Raw genomic sequence first — 27,022 nt, 5'->3', positions numbered from 1 at the left:
TCTGATATTTCTCACACATTTCTTCTCCCTTCCCTTATATTCCCTTTCACTATTATTCATATTCCCCAAATGAATGAGAACATACACTGTTTGTCCTTCTCCAGTTACTGTGGCCAAGTTCAAAAAGGGTGTTGCCTGAGTTCTCCTCTGGGATTTTGATGGAATCTTGTCTCACATTTAGATCTTTCATCTATTTTGAGTTTATCTTTGTGTATGGTGCAAGAGAGTGGTCCAGTTTCATTCTTCTGCATGTGGATGTCCAATTTTCCCAGCACCATTTATTGAAGAGACTGTCTTTCTTCCAGTGGATCGTCTTTCCTCCTTTATCGTATATTAGTTGACCATAAAGTTCAGGGTCCACTTCTGGGTTCTCTATTCTGTTCCATTGATCTATATGTCTGTTTTTGTGCCAGTACCACACTGTCTTGATGAACACAGCTTTGTAGTACAACCTGAAATCTGGCATTGTGATGCCCCCAGATATGGTTTTCTTTTTTAAAATCCCCCTGGCTGTTTGGGGTCTTTTATGATTCCACACAAATCTTAAAATAATTTGTTCTAAGTCTCTGAAGAAAGTCCATGGTATTTTGATAGGGATTGCATTATACGTGTAAATTGCCCTGGGTAACATTGACATTTTCACAATATTAATTCTGCTAATCCATGAGCATGGAATATTTTTCCATATCTTTGTGTCTTCCTCAATTTCTTTCAGAAGTGTTCTGTAGTTTTTAGGGTATATTTTGAGAACCATTTGAATGGTAAATGGTTCTCCAACCTTTTATTTTCAGGCTGTAGGTGTCCTTCTGTCTAAAATCAGTCTCTTGTAGACAGCAAATAGATGGGTCCTGCTTTTTTATCCAGTCTGAAACCCTGCGCCTTTTGATGGGGTCATTGAGCCTGTTCACGTTCAGAGTTACTATTGACAGATATGAGTTTAGTGTCATCATGATATCTATTTAGTCCTTGTTTTTGTGGATTGTTCCACTGAACTTCTTCTTAAAGGGGAGTTTTAAGAGTCCCCCTTAAAATTTCTTGCAGAGCTGGTTTGGAGGTCACATATTCTTTCAGTTCCTGCCTGTCTTGGAAGCTCTTTATCTCTCCTTCCACTTTGAATGAGAGCCTTGCTGGATAAAGTATTCTTGGTTGCATGTTCTTCTCATTTAGGACCCTGAATACATCCTGCCAGCCCTTTCTGGCCTGCCACGTCTCTGTGGAGAGGTCTGCTGTTACCCTAATATTCCTCCCCATGAAAGTCAGGGACTTCTTGTCTCTTGCTGCTTTAAGGATCTTCTCTTTATCTTTGGAATTTGCAAGCTTCACTATTAGATGTCGAGGTGTTGAACGGTTTTTATTGATTTTAGGGGGGGATCTCTCTATTTCCTGGATCTGAATGCCTGTTTCCCTTCCCAGATTGGGAAAGTTTTCAGCTAGGATTTGTTCAAATACATATTCTGGCCCTCTGTCCCTTTCGGCGCCCTCGGGAACCCCAATTAAGCGTAGGTTTTTCTTCCTTAGGCTGTCATTTATTTCCCTTAATCTGTCTTCATGGTCCCTTAATTGTTTGTCTCTTTTTTCCTCAGTTTCCCTCTTTGCCATTAACTTGTCTTCTATGTCACTCACTCGTTCTTCCACCTCGTTAACCCTCGTCGTTAGGACTTCTAGTTTGGATTGCATCTCATTCAATTGATTTTTAATTTCTGCCTGATTGGATCTAAATTCTGCAGTCATGAAGTCTCGTGAGGCCTTAATGCTTTTTTCTAGAGCCACCAGTAGCTGTATAATGGTGCTTCTGAATTGGCTTTCTGACATTGAATTGTAATCCAGATTTTGTAACTCTGTGGGAAAGAGGGCTGTTTCTGATTCTTTCTTTTGAAGTGAGGTTTTCCTTCTAGTCATTTTGCTCAGTGCAGAGTGGCCAAAAACAAGTTGTGTTGGAACACGGGGGAGTATCACTGGTCCGTCCAGCTGGTCTTCTGGGGGAGGGGCCTGCTGTGCTGATTTTCAGGTGTTAGCACTTGGGGGAGCTGCTCTGCCCCTGCCTGCTGCAGGGCTCAGCGGGGGTTGTTTACCCCGTCAGGCCCCAGGAGGAACAGCCGCAGTTGCTATGGCAGCTCTGGAAGCCTGGATTCAGCCTCCGCAGGAACTACGGGGCTCGGGGCTCTCGGTTCTCCGTCCGCAGGGCCTGGAGGCTCCGGGGCGGGGCCGCTGATCTGCTCAGCTCCGGGAAGGAGCGTCCTCGCTGTCCTGGGCCCTCCCGGCTTCTGCCTGTCCCGGGGGAGGCCGGATCCTGGGCTGTGTCCCGGCGCCCTGTGCTCCGGGGCCTGCGCTGGTGGATTCGCGCTCCCGCCCCGCAGCCCCCTCCGCGGAGCCGCCGCCCGAGCCCCTCCGAGCTGCTCCGGCCCCTCCGTGCGCGCTGCAGCCCTTAGGGAGCTCGGAGCACTCTCCCGGGGCGCAGGTGTCTGTTAGTGTCCCCGGGAGCCCGAGGGCATCCCCGCCCTCCTGGGTCCTGCTCCAACTCCCTGCGGGCCCCTTTCCCCCGGGAAGGTTGGTGCAGCTCCTGCTCCTCCGGGACGGGGCTCTCCTGTCCTGGGGACACTCGCCCCGGCCTCAGCCCGGCTCCTCGCGGGGCCCCTCCCCCTCGGAGGCCTTTTGTTCCTTTATTTCTTTTTCCCCGTCTTCCTACCCTGATAGAAGCGCGAACTCTTCTCACTGTAGCATTCCAGCTGGTCTCTCTTTACATCTCAGGCCGAATTCGTAGATTTTCAGGATGATTTGAAGGTTATCTAGGTAATTTGGTGGGGACAGGTGATTTGGGGACCCTGCTCTTCCGCCATCTTGCCCCTCCCCCCTATTATTTTAATTCTTTACATTTTAGGATTTTCTTCCTTCTAGTCTTGGTGGGTTTAGTTTTTACTTTTTTTTTCTACTTTTTTTAAGATTAAAATTTAAATTATTGCTTTTAGAACTTTCTGATTTTTGGGTATAGATGTCCAATGCTATGAATTTTTCTCTAAGCACTGCTTTAAATGTATCAAATAACTTTTGATATATTGTAATTTCATTATTGATTTCAATATTAAAAAATTCCCTTTAGCCTTTCTCTTTACATGGGTTATTTATAAATGTGTTGTTTAACATCCTAAAGGTGGCTTTCTAAGATTTTTTTTTTTTTTTTTTTTTTTTTTTTTTTTTTACAGGATCAGGCTCTGGGCTGATCCTAAACCACTGAGCCACCCGGGCTGCCCCCTTTCTAAGATTTTTATTTGTTAATACTTTCTAATTCAATTCTATGGTGATAAGGGAACATATTTGAATGATAACTATATATACAGTTAATTTATTGAGATGTCTTGTGGGCCATGAGGAATGCTTTGTGTATGCTTAAAAGGAGTGTCCATTCTATAGTAGTTGAATGAAATATTGGTACATGTCAGTAGGGTTAAACTGTTTGATGATCTTGCTCAAGTTCTCTATATACTTCTTGACATCCATTTATTTGTCTAACCAAAAACTGAAAATGAACAATTAATGTCTCTAGCAATTACTGAATGCTTGGTGCCTCCTTTTAATTTGTTAATATCTTGTTTCCTATGTTTGGGGTTCTGTTGCTAGATGTGTATATATATTTATAGTTGTTATAATTTTTTTAGTTGTTATAAATTTTTGATGAACTATAATTTCCCTCTGTCTTCAGACATTTTTCTTAAGTTTCAATCACACTTTGAATGTAAAATGTGTATCTTATAAGAATTAGTTCTTTTTTTAAAAAAATCAATCTGGTGACCTCTGCTTGTTGAGTAAAGGGTCCATTCACATTTATTATCATTTCTTATTTGGATGAATTTTTATATGCAGCATTTCTTTGTTTTCCATTTGAATGATACTTTTTTTACCCTTTCAGTCCTCTTTTCCTGCCTTCTTCTAGATTAAATACACACATTATTTTTACTTCTGTTGATTTTTATATATTATTTTGAATTATATTTTATGGTTTCTCTAGGATTATAATATACATCACAATCTACTTTGAAATCATACTAATTTAAATATAGTAAAATATTATGCCTTTGTTCCACTATGTCTCCTTTTTCTTCCTCTTCCTTAATAATATACCCAATAAAACAGTGTTTATAATTGTTATTTTATACCAACCTATGTAGTTTCTAAAAGTCAGGAGAAGAAATAAGAAAATATGCACTTATTGAGTCATTTATGTTAAGCCACATATTTATCATTTCTGGAGTCTTCGTTGTTTTGTTTGTTTTTGTTTTGTTTTGTTTTGTTTTTAATGTGGATCTAAGAGGCCCTGGCATTTCTATTCAAAAAGCAGCCTTGAGTTTTATGTTTCTTTGTAGGCAGGTCAGCTAGTCAAGGATTATCTTAGTTTTTATTTATCTGGAAATGTATGTGTTTCGTCTTTATTTTCAAAGGATAGTTTTGCTAGAAATAGAATCTATGGTTGATTTTTTTTCTTCACATAGCATTTGGAAATATGGCATTCCACTGCCTCTAGCCTTCATGTGTCTGATGAGAAGTCAGTCGTTAACTGTATTGTTGTAAGAGTCATTCAAATTTCAGGCCATTTTCCATTGTGTCCTGGCTTTTAATTTCTGCCAGGTTCTTTCACATATCCTGTGTTCAGATGCTATTGGCCAAATAAGTGTGTCTTGACCTGCTGTACAAGCCTTCGGCCAACTCAGGATGTATGAATACCATATCAAGAGTCATTCTGCTGTCTTTCAGAACTGCCTGCTAAATCCTAGACTAGTTCTATACTCTGTTGCTTAATTCAAATCATCCTGCAATCTCAGGGAAATGGAGCCTCTGGCTCTTCTTGTTTGCTTTCCATGAAGATCACTACTTTAACTGACCACATCCACCTTTGCTAGTAGGAGCACATTTTCTGTTTTCACAGCCTGATCTACCCTGGTTAAACTACAGCACCGACAGTATAACAGGGTGGGATGGAGAGTGGAAGAGGTCCCAGCCAAAAATGTACTAGACTATCATTTTTCTTACACTAGGTTCAATAGTTTTCATGAATAAACACTTCTATGTTCATTCCGTACCTTTGGTTGAATTTCTAGATTACTAAAAATGTTTTTTGACAGTCTTATCCAGATTTATAATCGTCTTTCAGGACAGGATTTGAACAAGATTGTGTCACAATGGGAAATGCTCTCAGGAAGAGAAAATTATTATTATGAAAAGAGAAACTTTAAGACACAACATAACAGAAAGATTCCTAGAAAAGATTTTCCCATTGCCCAACAAATTAGATCTATACCCCCTAGGCCAAGTCCATGGCTCACCTCTTTGACCCTGGCCTGCCTTTATTGAAAGCCTTGTCTCTCATCTTGAGGCTGGCATGAGTGAAGACAACTCAACATTTCTCTCTTTTCTCTGGAAGTGCTTCTCTTCTATAAACCTATATAACCTTCTATCACACCACATGGAAATTCCTTATTGATGATCCCAGGACCCTGGGCTCCCCACATGGAACCTGCTTCTCCCTCTGCCTTTGTCTCTGCCTCTGTGTGTGTCTCTCATGAATAAATCAATAAAATTTTTTTGAAAGGAAATTCCTTAGAGATTCCTCTATTATTGATTACTTCTATGCAGAGTATATTCCCCCAAATTAAGGTAGGACCCCCTTGAGGGAAAGGGGTATGCATTACACATTTTCTCCCAAGATGAGTATAATTTAGATCTTTGAGCTGGAAAAGTATCACTGAGTATTTGTTTCATGAAACAAGTAATGAAAATGACATATTTTCCATTGTGGGGAATTAATAGAGGGTTTTGTTAGTCCATTAGAATAAGAGAAAAATGCTGAAAATACAGGCTTTATAAAATTCAAAATCTTGGTGTTCATCTCTTTATCAAGGTAGTTACTTCATTAGTTCTCAGCAAACACAGAAAGGGAGGGTTTGGAGCTTAAACGTGTTTAAAACAGCCACAACAGAGGGAAAACCAGATTCGGATAAAAAGGAAAATGAGAGGGATCCCTGAGTGGCGCAGCGGTTTGGCGCCTGCCTTTGGCCCAGGGCGCGATACTGGAGACCCAGGATCGAATCCCACGTCGGGCTCCCGGTGCATGGAGCCTGCTTCTCCCCCTGCCTGTGTCTCTGCCTCTCTCTCTCTCTCTCTGTGACTATCGTAAATAAATAAAAATTAAAAAAAAAAAAAAAAAAAAGGAAAATGAGAGATGAGAGCTGGACCTAAGAGCAGAATAGCATAAACGTCTTTTCCAGGGATGCCCTTGAACAGAGCTCTGGGAAGAGCTTAAAATCATCTTGAATGGAGTGAGATACTCTTTTTTAAAAATTAAATTCATATTTTTAATAAATTGCACAACTGATAGTGAGATTAAAATCTTGTGATAGGGATCCCTGGGTGGCGCAGCAGTTTGGCGCTTGCCTTTGGTCCGGGGTGCGATTCTGGAGACCCAGAATCGAATCCCATGTCGGGCTCCCTGCATGGACCCTGCTTCTCCCTCTGCCTGTGTCTCTGCCTCTCTGTCTCTCTCTGTGTGACTATCATGAATAAATAAATAAAATCTTAAAAAAAAATCTTGTGATAGAAGTCCACATTATTAAGTTCCATTGAATTGTTTTAGGGTCTTTCCTTCTTTCTCTGATAGAATAATTATGTACATTGGAGAAAACTTCCTGGTTTATTACTAATCATACATTAACATCAGTCCATTTTATGTTGCCAGGAACAATGTATACAGCTCATACTTGTGAAAATATAGTTGTTGACATAAGCCGTTTTTTTCACTGCCCTAAATATATCAGGATAAACTCGGATAATTATTTTGTTCTGTTATAGGTAAAGCATCGTTCTAATGACTAAAACACTTAGTTCAATCTTATTTGTCCCTTGTGAGGAAAAAAATGTGGATTTTACTACTCACTCCATCACTCAGTTTATGGCATGCATAATTTTTTTTGCTTTCCTACACTATTTCACAATAGTCAATTTAAAGATCTCCTCACCTGATATAACCTATGTTGGCAGCTTGATGTTAAAAACACTCAATAAACCCCAAGTGGGCACAGAAACCAGAGCTGTGCACTTTTAAAGATTAAACGACAACAACAAAATGTCTTGTCCTTTGCTAGCATAATCTCTTTTCATGATCCCTATACCCATTGTTCTCCATAACCCTTATTTTGATATCTGTTAAAATTTGAATAATTCCTAATTTTGATTAACACTCTTTAGCTCAAACCAAATAGTTGCTTTGGGGCAATTTCCTGGACATGGAAAAAAAGGGATTATGTTAAGAATCTAGTCTAACAACTTAAAAATAGAATTTTGAGAAACATTTCAGCATCATCCTGGAAAAAATGACACTGCATCTTGCAGTAGGCCATAAGGGGACGGGGGAGTATTGGCAGAGAGCCAGAGTTGTGTGTTAACTTCAAGAGCAGAGGTGATTTTTAATGCTTCGACATCATTCATGAAATATTATATATATAATTTGTACTCACAATAACAAGCATGCTCTCCAAGGAAACATTAAAATAAATAGCTTCTTTAACTCTTTTGTACCTTGATCATATCTTATTTTGATGAACCCATAAAAAGAGAAGGTAAGATTGATGTTGGACAGATCAGTAGGGCAATCATGTAGTTTATTACATATTTATGACTCTGAAAGATCAAAGGATGTTTTTATGCACATAACTTGGCAAATGTATTTTGCCACGCTCAGATATGTTCCAAGTGACTTCAGTGGGGAAGTGAAAAGATCTGGCGCTTTGCCTGTAATGCTATTTGGCAAGACATTGAATGATGGTGGGATTTGAGAACACAGTAACATACTGTATTACATGTATATGTATACACACTCTATATATGTATGCATACATTCACTGTTATATAGGAAATGTGCTACTATATACACTATGTAAATATGCTAACCTACACAATCAGAGTAATTGGATGAAATAGTGGTATTTGTATGTACCAATAAACTGTACATTTGGAAGGACTGCATTATTATTTTTTATCATAACTTTTTCAAGAGGATTTCAAATAAAATGTTACCATTAATTCCCTCTAGGTTTTTAAATATGTATTTATTAATACAGTTCTGTGTGCTTTTAGCTTAACTACCTGACATTTTGAAGGATATACCAGTAAGGATATGCCAGTTGAGCCCCATTGTGCAAATTGAGCACTCACTCTATGAGCGAGGATGCTACAAGAGATATGGCTCTTGGCCCACAAACTGGGACTTCCCAGCCTTTCAGAGCCCCATGATTTTCCTCATACCCACCTTGTTCCAGAAAAGTTTTGTTTTGTGTATGACGTATATGAGTGTGTTGGAGTGATTTCGGTCTGGATGTTCTTTTGCCATTATAAATTCATTTATTCTGATTTCCAAAGAGGTCTAGTCTCTCATTAACAAAAACACTTTTAGTTTAAAATTACAATTTGAAAAAAAAAACATATATTTTGATTTTTTTTATTTTGATTAATTTTTTTCTATATTCAAATCAGAGATATTCTCTTCTTAAAGATCAACAGATTGTTAAAATTATACCATCTCAGGATTTTTCAGAGCACGGTGCAAAGAACACATGAATCATTTGGATGACTATGGGGGCCACTTTAAAAGGAGTGCCTTGGCGAAATATATTTGGGAATTTTGGGTTAAACAACTTAAAATGGCTTTCTATAGGATAAACAGTATGGCACTGGAAATATCCAGGAAGCTGTTCCAGCCTTTCCCCCAAACGATTAGAGTTAGTAGTTCCTTTGTGCATTGTGTCAAAGGCATTGTATAGAATGTACTCTAATAAACATCTGGTTTTCTAATGGACTCATACTTTATAATCTACTTACTACCAGCTGTTAAGTGCTTATACCCTCTTAGTTATTTTACTAAGTACTTACTTAAATAGTCCTTATTAAATCCTTAAAGCATTCTACACATGAGGAAAGTCAAGCTGGGAGTACATGGCTAAAGGAAGAGACAGGATATATACTAGCTCTTTGCCCAGTGTCAAGAGTGATATTTTAAAAATTATTGAAATAACTTCATGATGTTGGAATATTTTTTATCAAAGTACTGGTCTTCACTTAATCAGACTCAATGAGAAATCATCATTACATCTGCTGCCATAGTTGGTTCTATACCAAGCCACACAATATTTGTTGTCTGCAGTCAAGTGTTTCCTGCTCCAGATATATTATTTTTTCAGTTGATGCTCCAAATGGTGGCTTACATTTGTAAACCGTTACTGCTAAGAAATCAAAGGACAAACATTAAATGGTGACCAAGAGTAAGAAAACATACTGGATGTTGTACAGGAAAGAGCCAGAAAACTGCTTCAGTTGGTTAAATGTCTGCCTTCATCTTGGGTGGTGATCTTGAGGACTGGGACTGAGCCCTGTGATGGGATCCCTGCTTCTCTCTCTCTCTTTGTGCCTTCCCACTCCCTTTGTGCTCTCTTGCTCTCTCTCAAGTAAGTAAGTAAAATCTTTAAAGAAGAAAAAAAGAGCCAGAAAGCTTTGACTTTGGACCATATGACTGCAGGGAAATAGCATCTATTTTTTAATCTAAATTTCACTAATGCAGGTGACTGGTTCACTTGATTTGTCTTTTATTACCCCAGTGAGTAATTTGGGGGAAGTTTTGAGCAGAAAATATAGGATGGAATCTGAACACTGGTATTTCTTGAGTCTCACATTCATACCCACACGTGTGAAAGGTAGAGGTTTACAAATGGAAAATCAGTTTTTTTGGTGTCATTTGTGGGAAAGACCATCATTTCTGCATTATGTGTTCTTGGCACCTTTGTCAAAGACCAATTAACCATAAGTGCATACATTTATTTCTGGGCTGTTTATTCTGTGCCAGTGTTTGATATGCCCGCTTTTATGCCACTATGACGCTGTTTCCATTACTATGTCTTTGTGGTAAATTTTGAAAGTGGATTGTGTAATGCCTTGAACTTTGTTCTTTTTGCTCAAGATTGCTTTGGCTATTCATGGTCTTTTGTGGTTTCATATGAATTTTAGGATTTTCTCTTCTATTTCTGTGAAAAATACCAAAATAATTTTAATAAATATTTATTGACTTTTTACATTGTTTTAAATAGCATGGACATTTGAAACTATTAATTCTCCCAGTCCATGAACGTGGGATATGTTTCCATTTGTTTGTGTCTTCTTCAGTTTCTTTCATCAGTGTTTTATAGCTTATGGATTAAAAATCTTTCACTCTTTTGATAAATTTTACTCTGTTTTTTTTTCTTCTTGTAAATGGGATTGTTTTCTTAATTTCTTTTTTGGGTGATTTTTTGTTAGTTCATATAAAATGCAATTGATATTTTTATGTTGATTTTATATCCTGCAACTTTAGTAACTTAGCTCTTAAGCTCTAACAGTTTTTTGATGGAATTTTTAGACTGTTCTGTATAAAGATCATGTCATCTGCAAACAGTGACAATTTTACTTCTTCTTTTCTGATTTGGATGCCTTTTATTTCTTTTTCTTGTCTAAATGCTCTGGTTAGGACTTTCAGTACTACATTGTATTAAGGTGGTGAGAGCGGGCTTCCCTATGTTGTTCCTGATCTTAGAGAAACATCTTAAGTTTTTTACCATGGAGAATGATGTGGGCTTATCATGTGTGGTCTTTATTATGTTGAGTTACATTCCTTCTATACCCAATTAGTTAAGAGTTTTTAATCATGAAATAATATTGAATTTTGTCAAATGTTTTATTCTATATCCATTGAGATGATCACACAATTTTTATCCTTCATTCTGTTAATGTGGCATTCACACTTAGTTGATTTGTGTGTGTTGAATTATTCTTGCATTTAGGGATAAACCCCACTTGATCATGGTGTATGATCCTTTTGATTCGCTGATGGATTCTATTTGCTCTATTTTGTCAAGGACTTTTGTATTTGTGTTCATCAAGGATATTGTCCTATAATAATCTTTTCTTATACTACTATTGTCTAGGTTTGGAATAAAAATAATCCTGGCCTCATGAAATGAGTGTAGAATTGTTTCCTTCTCTGAAAATTTTTGGAAGAATTTAAGAGAGATCAATATTAATCTGTTCTTAATTGTTTGGTGGGATGCACCAGTGAAGTGATCAGGCCTCTACTTTTGTTTTGGGGAGGTTTTTGATTACTGATTCGATCTCTTTACTCATTATTGATATGTTCAGAATTTTCATATCTTCATGAATCAATCTTGGTATGTTTATATTTCTAGTAATTTTATCCTTTTCTTTTAGGTTATGCAATTTGTTGGTTTATAGTTGATCACAGTAGTCTGTTATAATCTCTGTATTTCTTTCATTTACAATTTTATTTATTTAAGTTTTTGCTCTTTTTCATCATTAATATAGTTAATGTGTTGTCAGTTTTGTTTATCTTTTAAAAAACCCAACTCTTAATTTCATTAAACTTTTGTTTTTTAGTCTTTATTTTAATAAAATAAGACTTATCTCACTCCACACATACAAAATCAACTCAAATTGAATTAAAGATTTAAATATAAGATCTGAAACCATAAAGCTGTTATAACAAAACACAGAGGAAAAGCTTTTAAATATTGCTCTAGACAATGAATTTTGGATATAATCCCAAATCACAGTCAACAAAAACAAAAGTAGACAAATGGGACTGCATGAAACCAAAATAATTCTGTGCAGCAAAAGAAACAATCAACAAAGAGTGAAGAGATAACTTATGGAATGAGAGAAAATATTTCCAAGCTATATGTATAATGGAAGTAATATCCAAAATATGTAAAAAAAAAAACTCAAACAGTTTAATAGCAAGAAAACAAAAAACAATTAAAAATGGGCAAAGTACCTGAATAGACATTTCTCAAAAGGGAATGTACACATGGTGCACATCATTAATCATAATGGAAATACAAATAAAATCATAATGAGATGTCCTTCAACAGATGAATGGATAAAGAAGATGTGAGATACACACACATACACACTAGAATATTATTCAACCGTCAGAAATTATGAATATTTACTATTTACATCGATGTGGATGGAACTGGAGGATATTATGCTGAGGGAAATAAGTCAAACAGAGAAAGGTAATTATGTTTCATTCGTATGTGGAATATAAGAAACAGTACAGAGGATTTTAGAGTAAGGGAAGGAAAACTGAAGGAGAAGTCATTTGAGAAGGAGAAAAACTATGAAAGACTCAACTGTTGAAGAGTTTAAGAATAAACTGAGGGTTACTGGAGGGGAGGTGGGGGGATGGGGTAATTGTGTGATGGGCATTAAGGAGGGCATGTTATGTAATGACCACTAAGAGTTATATGTCACTGATGAATTATTGAACACTACATCTGAAATTAATGATGTACTACATGTTTGCTAACTGAATTTAAATAAAAAAAATAAAATTATCATAATGAGACATCACCTCATACCTGCTAGAATGACTATAGTCAAAAAGAAAAAAGAAAAATGTTGGTGAGGAGGTGAAGAAAAGGGAATTCTTGTACACTGTTAGGTGGAAATGTCAATTGGTTCAGTGGTTATGGAATACAGCATGGAGATTCCTCAAAAAATTAAAAAATGAACTAATGTAAGATCCAGCAATCCCACTTCTAGGTAAATATCCAAAGGAAATGAAACCATTAACTCAAAAAGATACCTGCACTCTCATGTTTATTTCAGCATTATTCTTAATAGTCAAGATATGGAAACAATGCAAATGCCTATTGACAGATGAATGGATAAGGAAGAAGAATGGAGAAAGAGGATATCCGTATGTCTCTCTCTCTCTAATTATAAGTATATACATAATATATATTATATATTATATTTCTGATATACATCATATATGATATTTATATTATATATTTTATATAATATTTGCATATTATAAATATGTTTTATATGCATGTGTATTTATATTACAAATATACATTATACATTTATAAATATATTTATATTATATATTATAACTTTGTTATATTAAATATATATATGTAATTGGACAGAATATTCTTCAGCTGTGAGAAAAAAGGAAATTCTGCCTTTTGTGACAAAATGTTTGAAATCTGAGGACTAAATCTAAGTGAAATAAAACAGATGAGAAAGACAAATATTGTATGATCTCACTTATATGTGGAGTTAGAAAACAAAAGTTATGAAAACACTCATAGAGGTGGAGAGTAGAATGGTGGTGACTAGTGGCTGGGGAGGTGGGAAATGGAGAAATGGGGAGATGTTGGTAAAAGTTTACAAAGTTATAATTATAGAGGATAAATATGTCTAGATATATAATGTGTAGGAATGACAACTAATATTTAATAATATGTACTGAACCCTGGAAATACACTAAGAGAGTAGATTTCAAGTGCACTCATCACACATCAAAAGTGATAACCATATGAGAAGATAATATGTTAATAAGCTTAATTATGATAATCATCTCACTATATGTCTATCAAATCATGACATTGTATACCTTAAATCTATACAATTTGTGTTCAAAATACATAAATAAATGAAAAACAGAAAGGTAGAAGTTTGTATAAAATTTCATACTATACATATTTCATATGTACAGTATTAAGACTAAGACACTTTTAGTTTGCTAAATTTGTTCTCGCAAATTATTTTGTTCCTAAATAATAACCCCAAGTGCATGTTTGAAGGCAAAGACTATTCTCCAAAAATGCCAAGTAAGTGCCATTAGTTAGGTTTGAGCTTTATAAGCTTGAAAAAAGAATGATAATTTCTGATTAGGATTTAATACAACTTGATTGACTCGTAAAGCTGAAGAAGGAAAATGTCAAAATGTGCTAATATATACAGAATCTGCCAACACCATGGAGAGAAGTATCAGTATTACCTGCAGCTAGGGCAATTCTTTACTTATCACTGTGTAAGTGTTGCTATGGTATATAGGATATCTTTAATGCATGCATGTGTGTGTGTATGTGTGTATGTGGTGTGTGGTGTGGTATCTCCTTAAGATGTGCTTCATGTCTGATTATTTACAGAATTTAAAAAAAAAGGCAGCCTAGGAAAAACTATTTGATGACTGAATTCATTTTGTTCCAAAAAAAAAAGGTATAATTTACAGATATGAATTTGGAGCCAAAGGTGTAACAAAATATGTGTATTTCTGAAATATTTCTGAAATAACATTCATTTTTTAAAGATTTTATTTATTTTTTCATGAGAGACAGAGATAGAGAGAGAGAGAGAGAGAGAGGCAGAGACTGAGGTGGAGGGAGAGAGAGAGAGAGAGAGAGAGGCAGAGACTGAGGTGGAGGGAGAAGCAAGCTCCATGCAGGGAGCCTGCTGTGGGACTCAATCCTGGGACTCCAGGATCAGGCCCTGAGCTGAAGGCAGCACTAAACTGCTGAGCCACCCAGGCTGCCCTGAAATAACATTCTTACTGATGATCTTTCTTCTCTCCTCCTCCTCCTCCTCCTCCTCCTCCTCCTCCTCCTCCTCCTCCTCTTCCTCCTCCTCTTTCTTCTTCTTCTTCTTCTTCTTCTTCTTCTTCTTCTTCTTCTTCTTCTTCTTCTTCCTTCTTCTTCTTCTTCTTCTTCTTCTTCTTCTTCTTCTTCTTCTTCTTCTTCTTCTTCTGGCTTACTTGATCCCATTTTTATCAAATTCCAGTCAGATTTACCCTCGAATGGGTACTCTATGGATCTTTTAAAGGTAGGTGGAAGCTGAGGCCTCACTGAGGGAACCCCTTGTTAAATCCTTTAAAGTAAATATACCCACACAATTATTTAGCAATTGAGAAAGTGTTAGGACTTACAAAAAGTCAGGCTTTAATTTTGTTTTCACAACTTTTGTGCAGCAAAGAACACCCTCTGATAAAAGGGCTTCTCTTAGGATGATTTAACATTTGAAATATTTCCTAAAGAGATCAATTCAAGCAAAGTGTTCCTACCTTCAACAAGAACATTGGAAATGCTAGTCTTTAAGAACTTGGACTTTAGACCTAGATTGATTGGGCTTGAATCATGACTACCTATTGGTTTGTACCTTGGGTGGACTTATGTAACCTCTGAGGACACAGTCTGGTAACTGTGCCATGTGAATATGAAAACTAATAGGAGAGTTCACCAAATTGTGACATTCCTGGACCACTTCTTCTTCATGGACCCATCAGACACTTACCGAGTAATTTTTTTTAAGATTTTATTTATTTATTCATGAGAGACACACAGAGAGAGGCAGGAACATAAACATAAGGAGAAGCAGGCTCTCCGCTGGGAATCTGATGTAGGACTTGATCCTAGGACCCCAAGATCTTGACCTATGCCAAAGGCAGATGTTCAACCACTGAGCCACCCAAGCATCCTTATTGAGTGCCTTCTAGATGCTATATTCCATGAGAGACAAACCAGATTTACCTGCTAGGCTGGCAAGGGCCTTATGCTCAGGGATGCTATTATGTCATGCTCTTCTGAAATCTGAAACTCTTAATTTTTAAAATGTTCCCTCTCAAAATAAATTAATAAATTAAAAAGACTAACTTGGCAGTAGTAACACTACTTGGCAGTAACAAACACTACCTCAGCCCAGTGCTGAGGTTAATATCATTTATCACTGATCATTCCTGTTGGTAGCATGTACTCTTTTTTTTAAAAAAATTATTTATTTATTTGAGAAAGCAAGGATGCAAGAGAGCACACAAACAGTGGGGAAGGAGAAGCAGACTCCTTACTGAGCAGAGAGCCTGATGTGGGGCTCAATCCCAGGACCTTGGTCATGACCTGAGCTGAAGGCAGATGCTTAACCAACTGAGCCATGCAGGTGCCCAGTAGCATGTATTCTTGATATTATATAATGAGAAAGGCAAATTGCTCTGTGTTCCTCTTCCCAAAAGCCCATAGCTCCAATTCGATGCTGAGACAATCATCAGACAAATCCCAATGGATGGATTTCATACAAATTCTCTCACAAGTAGTCTTTAAAATTGTAAAGGTCATCAGAAACAAGGGAGGTCTGAGGAATTGTCATAGCCAAGAGGGACCTATGGGGTCATGACAACTAAATGCAGTGTGAAATCCTAAATGTGATACTAAAATAGAAAAAGCAACAGGAGATGAACACTAAAGAAATCTGAATAAACTAGTCTTCATTTTCATTCGTTTCATTCATTATAATGTATGAATGTGGTTCATTAATTTTTATACTGTGGCTATACTAATTTAATATTTTAATAATAGAGGACACTGCGTATGTGGTATATGGGAACTCCTTCTACTATCTTTGCAATTTTTCTGTAAAGCAGCAACTTTTACATTTTAAAAGTTAATTTAAATAAAAATGCCCCGGGATCCCTGGGTGGCGCAGCGGTTTGGCGCCTGCCTTTGGCCCAGGGCGCGATCCTGGACACCCGGGATCGAATCCCACGTCGGGCTCCCGGTGCATGGAGCCTGCTTCTCCCTCTGCCTATGTCTCTGCCTCTCTCTCTCTCTCTCTCTCTGTGAATATCATAAATAAAAAATAAAAAAATTAAAAAAAATAAATAAAAATGCCCCTTTCAGCCCCAAAGTCATGGTCATAAAATTGTCTCAACTTCCAGGGACCCTTGAACATCCAAACAAGGAAATATCCTGCTTTTTGTTGTTGTTGTTGTTGTTGTTGTCCAAAGACTTTTCAGATGAAACAGAACAGTCCAAACAAAAATCAGGATCACTAAGGCAGTTTTGACATTCTCATCCACTTTTTTCTTGAAAATGTAAATAGATACTGAGGATTCCTGTTTTATTTCATTTTTTTAAAGATTTTATTTATTTGTTTGACAGAGAGAGAGAGGGAGCACAAGCAGGGGAGTGGCAAGGGGAGAGGGAGAAGCAGGTTCCCTGCTGAGCAGAGAACCTGACATGGGACTCTACCCAGGACCCCAACATCATGACCTGAGCCAAAGGCAGATGCCCAACTGACTGAGCCACCCAGGCACCCAAGGATTCCTGTTTTGGAAGAAGAACTGATTCACTTGAGGCCTTATCATATGGCAGTTCTGTGTCAATCTCTTTTCATGGCTTAACTTCTGGGAGTTGTTCAAAAACCTATATTATTCAGTAAATATTCATCTTGCCCCTGTATGAGAAAATCATTCCGGCTGTGTCTGTGATGTGCTTGCTCGTAGGAGAGTCCAGCTTTAATCCAACTCTATGCACATAGAGCTCTTCCTGCTTCATTTGGACTGGATGCCCCAGTGGAGAAGGTGAAAAGCCTACCCCAAAGTGTGCCTGCTGGGATTTCTGGCATAAGTGATGTGACACTGTAACACTGCATGGTATCTCCAGTGCGACATTGTACCTACAAAGGAGAATAAGCCTCGTCTCATTCCTAAAGGAAAGAGTTCATAAAGCTCCCTTGCATTCCCCACCATGCAATTATATAAGGCCTTTATGTAATGCTGGGGGTACACAAACAGCAAGATGAGGTCTGCTTCCTTAGTGGATTCTGAAACTTTAACTCTGCTAGTTATTTGTATTAGTCAGTATCCTTAGTTGGGCCTTCAGAAAACACCAAAGAGGAATTGCAACTTTTAATCAGTCATGGCACAGATGGGTCAGAAGCAGAGCAACAGTATGGGACCCCAGGTTCATAAAGATCCTATGCTTGGTCTAATGTTCTGCTGTTACAATATTGAAATTCTTCATGTTTTTTTTTTTTTGAACAAGGGGCTCTGCCCTTTAATTTTGTAGCAGGATCCACAAAGAATGGAGTCAGTCCTGTACATAAGTTTTAAGTTTGTTTTTCTCAAATGAAATCTCAGGTGCTACTTTTGAAGTCAATCCTTTGGTGTAGCCACACAATACTATGCTCTTAAGACACAGTCAGGAAGACACAGTTATTCTTAGGAAAGTAGGCTTATCCTGATGCCTTCCATAAAATGTTCCAAATCAGGTGGGTTAAGTAACAGACTCTGCTATAATCTTTCCATCTCTCTATTGCCTGTTTGCAAACACTGGATTCACGGCCCGGGACAAGTAGAAGTATTGGATCTATAGGGAGATTTTAATCATAGATACAGACGCTGTCAGACAAACCAGGGGAAAGTTATCAATGCACTGCTATTTTCCTATCTGGCCTAGTCTAGAAATTGAATATCCAAACAAACATCTGGCCTACAATCACAGTGAATAATTCTGGAACTGAAAGTCTTCCAAGAGAAAGGATCTAATAAAATCTTGTGGCAGAAACATTTTAAGGCCATTTATCTGCAATTGACTTTACCCTCACCTGAGTCAGGCAATCTCTGATCTCCAAATTTGCAAAGAGATGAAAAGAAATTCTCTTTATTTAAGAGGCATTATGGCCAAACAGTGATGAGGTATTATTAAAGGGAACCACACACAGCTTTTACACACTCCGAGGGAGTCTGAGGTGAGTGGTTTTGAATTTAGGCAGGCAAAATTCTCATCATCCATGAAAATGTTTCTTTTTCCCTTTTTGTTCCCTGCTGTAAACCTAAAACCCTTAACTTTAAAAGGCTATTTGTACCCATACATTTGCAGCTCTCAATCATTAAGTCCTGGGAAAAAAGAAGTCTACCAAGAATGCTAAGAGGGAGAAAGGTCTTCCTTAGAAATGAGTATTTTTTGAATGTTGTAGGTAATTCATAGCATCTAAAGAACTTGTAATTTTGAAATTACCTGCTGAATAGCGGCGGGGGGTGGGGAAGGAGGGGGAGCTGTGATTAGGCAGTGAAATCTCTACTTTGAAGTGGACCAGAGGATAAACATTTTTCAGCTTCTGACTATACTGGAGACTTCAATTCTTACCCACTTGTTCACATTTCCCTACTGCCTTCTGGGGTCTTCACTCTTCCCTTATTGCATCCTCCTGAGGTCCCTGCCTCTTCATGGAGAATGTGTGGTCCAGGCCTTTCTTCAGTAGCTGAAGGCCCCTAATGAGGGTGGCACTGACATGCCAACCTCCCAGAGATTGCCTGGGCTACATGATCACTCCCTGAGCATGCTTTCAGGGGGCCTATCTTCTTACCTCTGTCAAGCTCTTTTGTTGAGTTCAAAACCTTATTACAGTTAGAATGGAAAAGCCTCACTGGATTATTTAGATGTTATCTCTGCCAGCAGAGACACAACCAAGTCTGGAAAAATCTCTTCTAGACTAAAGTTAATTGGCAGAGATTCTGCTGGTGTTCTAGAGAAAATTATGGGACATCATCAAAAGATTTTCTTTGGGCTTCTATTGGAATAATTTTTTAAATTTCTCTCTCCTTTTTCTCTCCCAGCTTTCTCTATTTACCTTGGTCTCACCTATATAGAGTTTTCAAAGGTAGTAACACAGACCAGAGACCAATTTACTTCATTGGTAAAAAAATATACAAATGGCTGGAGTGGCTGGATGTCAATTTGCCTGTCAGTCTCAACTTTTACTTCTGATTTAAACTGTCCCATTCACCCCTGGATGTTGTAGGTAATTCAGAGAATTACCTGGACAGAGAATGTTCTCAATCAGTCTCTGCTAAGGGGATGAGTGCTGATTGGATTACCCCTCCCCAGTGAGAGCTCATTAATAAGCTTGTAAAAGTCCCAGGACATGTAGAGGTCTTCCCTGAAGGTGTTGAGTGATGATGTCAATCAATTTTTTTTTGTAAGTTTGAATTATGAGATGCAAGAGGAAGTAGACAGAATACATAAACAGGAAAGAAGGTAAAATGGGCAGTTGTGGGAGAAATCCAGAGGTGTGAATGACCCAGAAGGCCAGAGAAGAGCAGCAGTTCTTATCTTCCCAGTTATGTTGTGTGGAAGGCCCATCAATTCTTTATTGTATGGCCTTTCATTCACTAAGATCTCAAAAGAAACAATGTAGAAGGAGCTCTTATAATACTCTATCCCTCTTAGATGAGCTTGCCCAACACAACTTCTATTTTTAAGATGTTTGATTACTTAACTGGATCACTAAGAAATGAGATGGGAGTGGAAGCTCTATTCAGATTTCCTCTTGAGAAATAGAGAGGAAAGTTGAGACAACATATGATTTCCCTATGGAGAAAGTGATGGGTGTCAGACCCACATCGAATTTAATTTTCACATCACCTCAGAAAGTAGGCACTATTATGCCCATATTAGAGATCAGAAAACTGAGATCAGAAGTGTCCAAAAATTTATCTAAAGTAATTGAAGAATACGAGATTTGAAGAAAAAAATTTTTATTTCAAATCTCACAGCCTTTTCAGTACCCAATATTGTTTACCTACCATAATAAGGGCAAGGCAGAAAGAAGAAAGGATAGAAATAAGGAAGGGAAGAAGGAAGGAAGGAAGGAAGGAAGGAAGGAAGGAAGGAAGGAAGGAAGGAAGGAAGGAAGAAAGAAAGAGAAAGAAAGAAGGGAAAGAGGAAGAAAAGAAAGAAAATAGTGCTTAGTGGAGCCCTACAATCTGCTAGGTGCTTTTACATGTTACTTCATTTAGTCTTCACAACAATGAAAAGCAGAACTGACATTTGTATTTTTTTGGCATACAAGAAAAACCTGAAGTTTAGAAAAGTCATCAGGATCACATAACAAGGGGTGGAGCCAAGATTTATGAGAAAGTGGATTAACTTCAATACGTTACCTTCCACGGAATGTGATTTGGTCCTGAAGACCCATCCACACTAGTAGGTTCTAGCCTGTAATTAGGTAGGACATTAATATAATGTAGCTATGAAGATCCAGAATGGTGGGTTTTGATTTGAGAACGTCACTCAGCCCTTGCATTGATTTTCTCCTTCAGAAATGATAGATAATGATATAAATAATGATAAATAATGATGTGGCGGTATGTATATGGCTGCAAGAGTAATGTTGTGATACAGTTATAATTACAAATAAAATGTGAGATTGGAAGAACCATCAGAAGAAAAACAATTTTGACACACTAGGAGCCTGAAAGTGAGGGAAAAGGGTTGATTCGCAAAACAATGGAGAGGACACCATAGATTATGCCCAAAGGGGACAGCCATGGAGGAACCAATCTACCTAGCAGAACCACTCAAGAAGCTTCCATACTGAAACAGTAGGCACATCAGGGACTAATGTCAAATGTGCTCAGCACATATACATGATACAGTGTATTTCCCAAGGTTTTCTATAAAATGGGCATGCTTGATATTGTATATATAGCCAAATGTTTCTTTGAAGATTGATCTGTTTCCATTCACTAATAAAGGTTGTAATGACCCCAAGTTGACATGAGTTGAATGAATTTTCTATATGCCCAACTCTTTAAGCATTTTTGAATTTTATTAAAAGATTTAATTTATTTATTTGAGATAGCTAGAGAGAGAGAGAGAGAGTGAGCAAGCATGAGTGAGGGGGTAGGACAGAAGGAGAGGGAGAAGCAGAAGATCCCCACAAGAGGCTAGATCCCAAGACTCTGAGATCATGACCTGAGCTGAAGGCAGACGCTTAACTAACTGAGACACCCAGGCACCCTTTAAAGCATTTATTGTAATTTGCTCTCATTACAGTCCACTAAATTGTTGGTATTATCCCTAGGTTTTACAAGTGAGAACTAAAGTTCATAGGGATTAGAGAACCAAAAGTACATATCCATTAAGGAGAATCAGGATTCTGATGTGATCAGATCTGGCTCTCAATCCAGTGCTCTGTCCACTGGTCCTCACCTATGTTCAGTGCTACTAAGCACAAGCCAACTGGTGGAATCGTCTACCTTCTCATGTACGGCATATAAGCCATGCAATATAACGAAGAGTGTTTGGAAGTTTTGCGTTTCTATGTGTAGATTAAGATTGAAAACCATTGTACCATTCTATAGTAACTAAGCAAATAACTAAATAAGGCCGTGTGTGCGCACACATGCGCACGCCTCAGACCAAAATAAATTCAGCTGCTCCCACGGCACTTAGCACATAGTAGGGGCATCATAGTTTCTTGCTGAATAAATGCAAGAACAATTCAGAGAACTCTTGATGGAATGTGTCCTTTCTTTTCTTTAATTTGCCTCATCAGCATCTTCAGGCAGATTTTTGAGCCCATTATTAATGATGGAAATGGGAATGAATTCAAAAGAACAATGCTTTTGAAAACAAAGAACTAAGTCACTTTGGTGTACAGTGGCAGAGCCTTTTGTCCCTCTGCAGCCAGTTTATTATTGAACTTACTGATTAGCTAATCAGTAATTACTTTAATTATTAATGCTATTTACATATTTGGATTATTGTGGTTATTAAGCAGTCCAGCTGCCCTCCCCCTTCTTTTGCATTTTAGAATAAAATAAGAGGGTTAAGGAGTGAGAAGATAAGTGGCAAATTAAGCTACGGGGTGCATAAGGCAAACAAACCAGAAGATTATGCATAAAGGAAGCAAAGAATTATATAGAAGCATGGAAGCAGGCAGAGGATGGGCTACTTCTCTGCTGAGATCTAAACTCTGAGGCAGAGGCTATGCACATCTGTACACAATTTACAACAAAACATGGGAGCTGGGAAACCCAATCATACATTCAGTGAATGCAGCTGCTGGTGGAAGCCCACATGTCCCCCTAATTCCCACAGTAGCTAGGTGGGTGGCAGTAGGGGAAGAATTTTTAACATCTTCCATCTCAGTTTTGCTTAACCTGAAATGAGACCAAAAATGCTGCACTTCAACTAAAAATTAACATGCAATCTCCAGAAAGAACAAAAAAGGTATAAATTATGTCTGATTGAACAAACACAACTCCACTGTTGAACAGCCAGTCAATGGAGAGGGTAGGGAGAGGCAATGGAGCAAGGTAATGTGTAATCTCACCAGTCAATGGACTGTGGGCAGGCCTGGCGGCCCATCGCTGGAGGTGTCAGGGAGATAAATAGCAGAGTGTCCTCCTCAAAAATATGATTAATACCCTTCTCGGTCCACTGCTGAAGATGTAGTGGGTGCAGCTGGTCTGGACAGCAGTTGCAGAGAGGGAAAATCCGGGATGATTGCAACGGAGCAGAGAGGGCAAAGAGGAGGACAAATAGCCACCTGAGGGAGAGTGCTTGAGGCTGGATGTGTATGTGGGAAGGAACTTGAACTGGCCAGAGGTCTTTTAAACTTCCCCTTAAGTAATGCTTAGGGCCTTCTACGCACCTGCCTTTAAGCCCCAGTGGCCATGATCTTGAGGAGTAGAGACCAGCTAGAGTTGAATCTTTGAGGGATATATATATATAGATGCCACTCCAGAAACAGTGAGTGATCTTGAAGAATTGTGGTATTTACCGTATGACTGCTGTGTGATTAACACAGAACTTTATTTAGCACTCAGATCACCCTGCGGTAATGGGGGTTAATTTCCTCTTCTTCATATGGTAAGGATGAGGTCCAGGGAAGTCAGGTAACTTGCTCAAAGTTACATAGCTAATAGGTGCTACAGGGGCCCAGGACTCACAAATCTCTACTCTTCTCATCAAATCAAACTGATTCTTCAGTGATTAAAACAAACAGACAAACAAGCAGGGGTGTCTGGGTGGCTCATCTGGTTAAGTGTCTGCCTTTGGCTCAGGTCATGATCTTAGGGTCCTGGGATCAAGTCCCTTATGGGACTCCCTGCTCAGTGAGGAGTCACTTCTCCCTTTACCTTTCCCACTGTCCCTCCCCACCTCATGCTCTCTCGTTCTCTCTCTCTTTCTCAAATAAATAAATAAAATCTTTAAAAACAGAAAACAAAAACAAAGAAACAACTTTTGGTAAGAATTTGCCTTTGGCTATTTATTTGCTCTCCTTCTCACTCAACATCTCTTTTGTCCCTCTTTTCACAAGGTTTTGGCCAGCTTTTTCTTGTCTTTTTTTTTTTCTTTTCTGATTTTCTCTTTCCTTATATTTAAGGATTTGCAAAGATTCTCAGCTGTAATTCTGTCTCACACACACACACACACACGCATCACACACAATGACTGGCTATAGTGAAAAGCAAAAGGATATGTTCTCATGTCTCCTATTTCACTGGTGGAAGGCAGGGGGAACTTTCTGCCCTGGGACAAATATAACTGTCACATTTCTTTTATCATGGGGTTCCTTCCCTCACTACAATGTTTGTAAGGCCAACAAAAATGTCTTCCTAGCATGCTACAGCACTGAAATGATGCTATATAAAAGGATTACAGAAGGAAGATCAATCCAAACACAGTTATTGGTTTATTGGATAGTGATTTTAAACATGGTGGACTGAAAGCCATTTTTATAAAAGTTGGCTTAACATTGAAATTCTAGAACTGAAAAAAAGGGAAGAAAACTATGTAAATTTTTTAAAAATTAAAGATCAAATAACTAATTAGGACTGTTACTTATACTCTATGGGGATATGGTGATGAATCCCAAAGAATGGGACACAATGTCAGAAGGTAAGAAGGAGAAGAGAAATCCTGAGATATAAAGTTTACAATAGAATCCAACAGGAGGTGACAAGGGTGTCCTATTCCTGAGCATATGAAAAATATTGGAGACATGACATTATCTAATAGTTGAAAGATCTTCAATGATTTCATCTCAGTAGTCAAAACCATTATAACAATGCATTTCTTGTGTATCATAGGTTGTATTTTGCCTGAGTCTTTAACACGTGACTTCCAGAATATTTTCCACATTATCATCTCCAAAGGGGCTTCCCAAACTCTGATGTACACATGAATAACTTGATATCTTGTTAAAATGCTGATTCTTGTTTAGCAGGTCTTGGGTATGGGCTGAGATTCTGCATTTGTAATGAGCTCTCAGCTGATGTCAATGCCACTCATTCATAGACCACATACTGAGTACCAAGGCTAAATCATACATCTGCTGGTAAAACTGACCAAATACATAGGTAGTAGGTGGAAGAGCCAGATTTTCAACTGGCCATAGAACCCATATCCCTGTACTCCAGTTCCTGGCATGCGAGTATTTGACACTTAATCTCAAAAGATCTGGAACATTTGAAGTGACACTTCATCTCAGGGCAGATCGAGCTCTTCCTAAGGTCTTTGATGCCTCTGAGTTAATGAGATACTCTGCCTCTATAGAGATTTTAGGCCATAGTAGAACAAAAGAAAGACATTCTTTAAGTATTCATAAACATAATTTGTTTGAATGACATATCCTAGTTATACATAGAACCAGCCACGTAGGACCAGTAACCTGAATATCAGGGTGGCTTCTTCTGGCCAAGAAACAGATGTTTAGCATATGAGTTTTTACTGGCACAATAAAACTGTGCCAAGACCACCTCATCTGGCCAGAGTATAGTTATCTATATAATCCTCTTCTAAAGATTTTATAGCACCTCCTCTCACTATTTTCTGAAACTTTGCCAAAACATGAAAAGAAGTCTGACCTGAGCCGGAATCATGAATTGGTTGTTTAACCATTTGAGCTACCCAGGTGTCCCTTGACAAGACCTTAATGCCACCACTCTGCCCAGGTCACTGGAATGCGCTCACTGAAGATAAGGCCAATGGACATACTCCCACCTCACTCTCTTATACTAGACTCAGTTAGATATATTTGTATCAGTAGACTATCAAAGGATATAGCTATAAATAATGAATCATTCAACCTACCCTACACTATATCTACATTTTGTCCCACAGCCATTCTTGTCAGATTTTATGTCTATATTTGGGTCATTCATTTATTCACACTTACAGAAAATATTTCCTGACTCGCTATTTTAGTCATAATCTTTAAATAGCATCAGTCATTACCTATAACTATGCTTATAAAAGGAAACATAAAAATCAATATATTTATATGCACATTTATGTGTATTTGTGTTTATGCAATTATTTTTACTTAGTATTGGTCTGAATACTAAATAAAAAATAAATAAATAAATAAATAATAAATAAATAAATCCATCAATCTATTTTATTACCAAATTTGTTTGGAAATATTATGAGCCCTATCACCTTTTTAAAAATTCACAAAGATCTTAAAACTCCTTTCATAAAGAAATTGATTTAACTTCATGTAGCCTGGCATTTCTAATAAACACTTGAATATGTATGTTTGGTTTTTTTTTAAGTATTTTTAATTTTTTTTTAATTTATGATAGTCACACAGAGAGAGAGAGAGGCAGAGACATAGGCAGAGGGAGAAGCAGGCTCCATGCACCGGGAGCCCGATGTGGGATTTGATCTCGGGTCTCCAGGATCGCGCCCTGGGCCAAAGGCAGGCGCTAAACCTCTGCGCCACCCAGGGATCCCTGTATGTTTGTTTTTAATTCATGTTTCCAAAAGTCCCACAGAATATGATTTTTATGATTACTTAGGAAATGGCATTGACTCTATTGCCAAGTTTTGGTAGGAATTGGGCACTGTAGTAGGCACACTTGAATTTGGTTTTAATAATGCACAGTATTTTTGATTATTGCAGCAACAAAACATTTTATTTGTAGAAATGAGAGATAAAGTATGTCCTCTAGCATTTTTTTGACCCTCCTCTGAAATAAAAGTGTTTCTAATCAGTTGGTTCATTTCACAAAATTTACATAAAATGTATAAGTGACACTTTAATTAAAGGGTAAGGTAATTTCTTTTCTGAGAATTGAGGCTTTATAATATGTATATTTCCGTATGCACATTACATAAATAAGATGTAATATTTGTTTAGCATGACATCAAAATGAGTTATCCTGTTGGAAATACAAGAAGAATTTATTTACTATAAGATTTAACATAAGAGAATTTGGTAAAAATTACCAAAATTGTTCAGTGAATCTGTATCATTAATAATTTAGTCTAAGTAATAATTTAAGTGATAAGTTAGCCTAAGCTTTCAGTTTATAGTGTACTAAGAGACTACAAGTGACACACTCAAAGTCACACAGCCGATTAGCAGAGCGACAGTAACCTAAACTCTCACCTTGGCGCTCACCTTTAGGCTCCAAGAACATATCATTGCCCATACTGACTGGTTCCTGAAGCTTCTCAAAGTCATCTTATTAAGGATATTTCTCCATATGCTGTGACATATTCTTATTACCCAGAATTATGTGTGGAAAAGCAAGACCTTAAGTCAATCCAAGGTGTTGGGAATCCGGCAGTATAGA

This window comes from Nyctereutes procyonoides, unplaced genomic scaffold (assembly GCF_905146905.1).
Source record: "Nyctereutes procyonoides isolate TBG_1078 unplaced genomic scaffold, NYPRO_anot_genome, whole genome shotgun sequence".
In the NCBI taxonomy this organism is placed as follows: Eukaryota; Metazoa; Chordata; class Mammalia; order Carnivora; family Canidae; genus Nyctereutes; species Nyctereutes procyonoides.
This window is presented reverse-complemented; position numbering follows the sequence as displayed.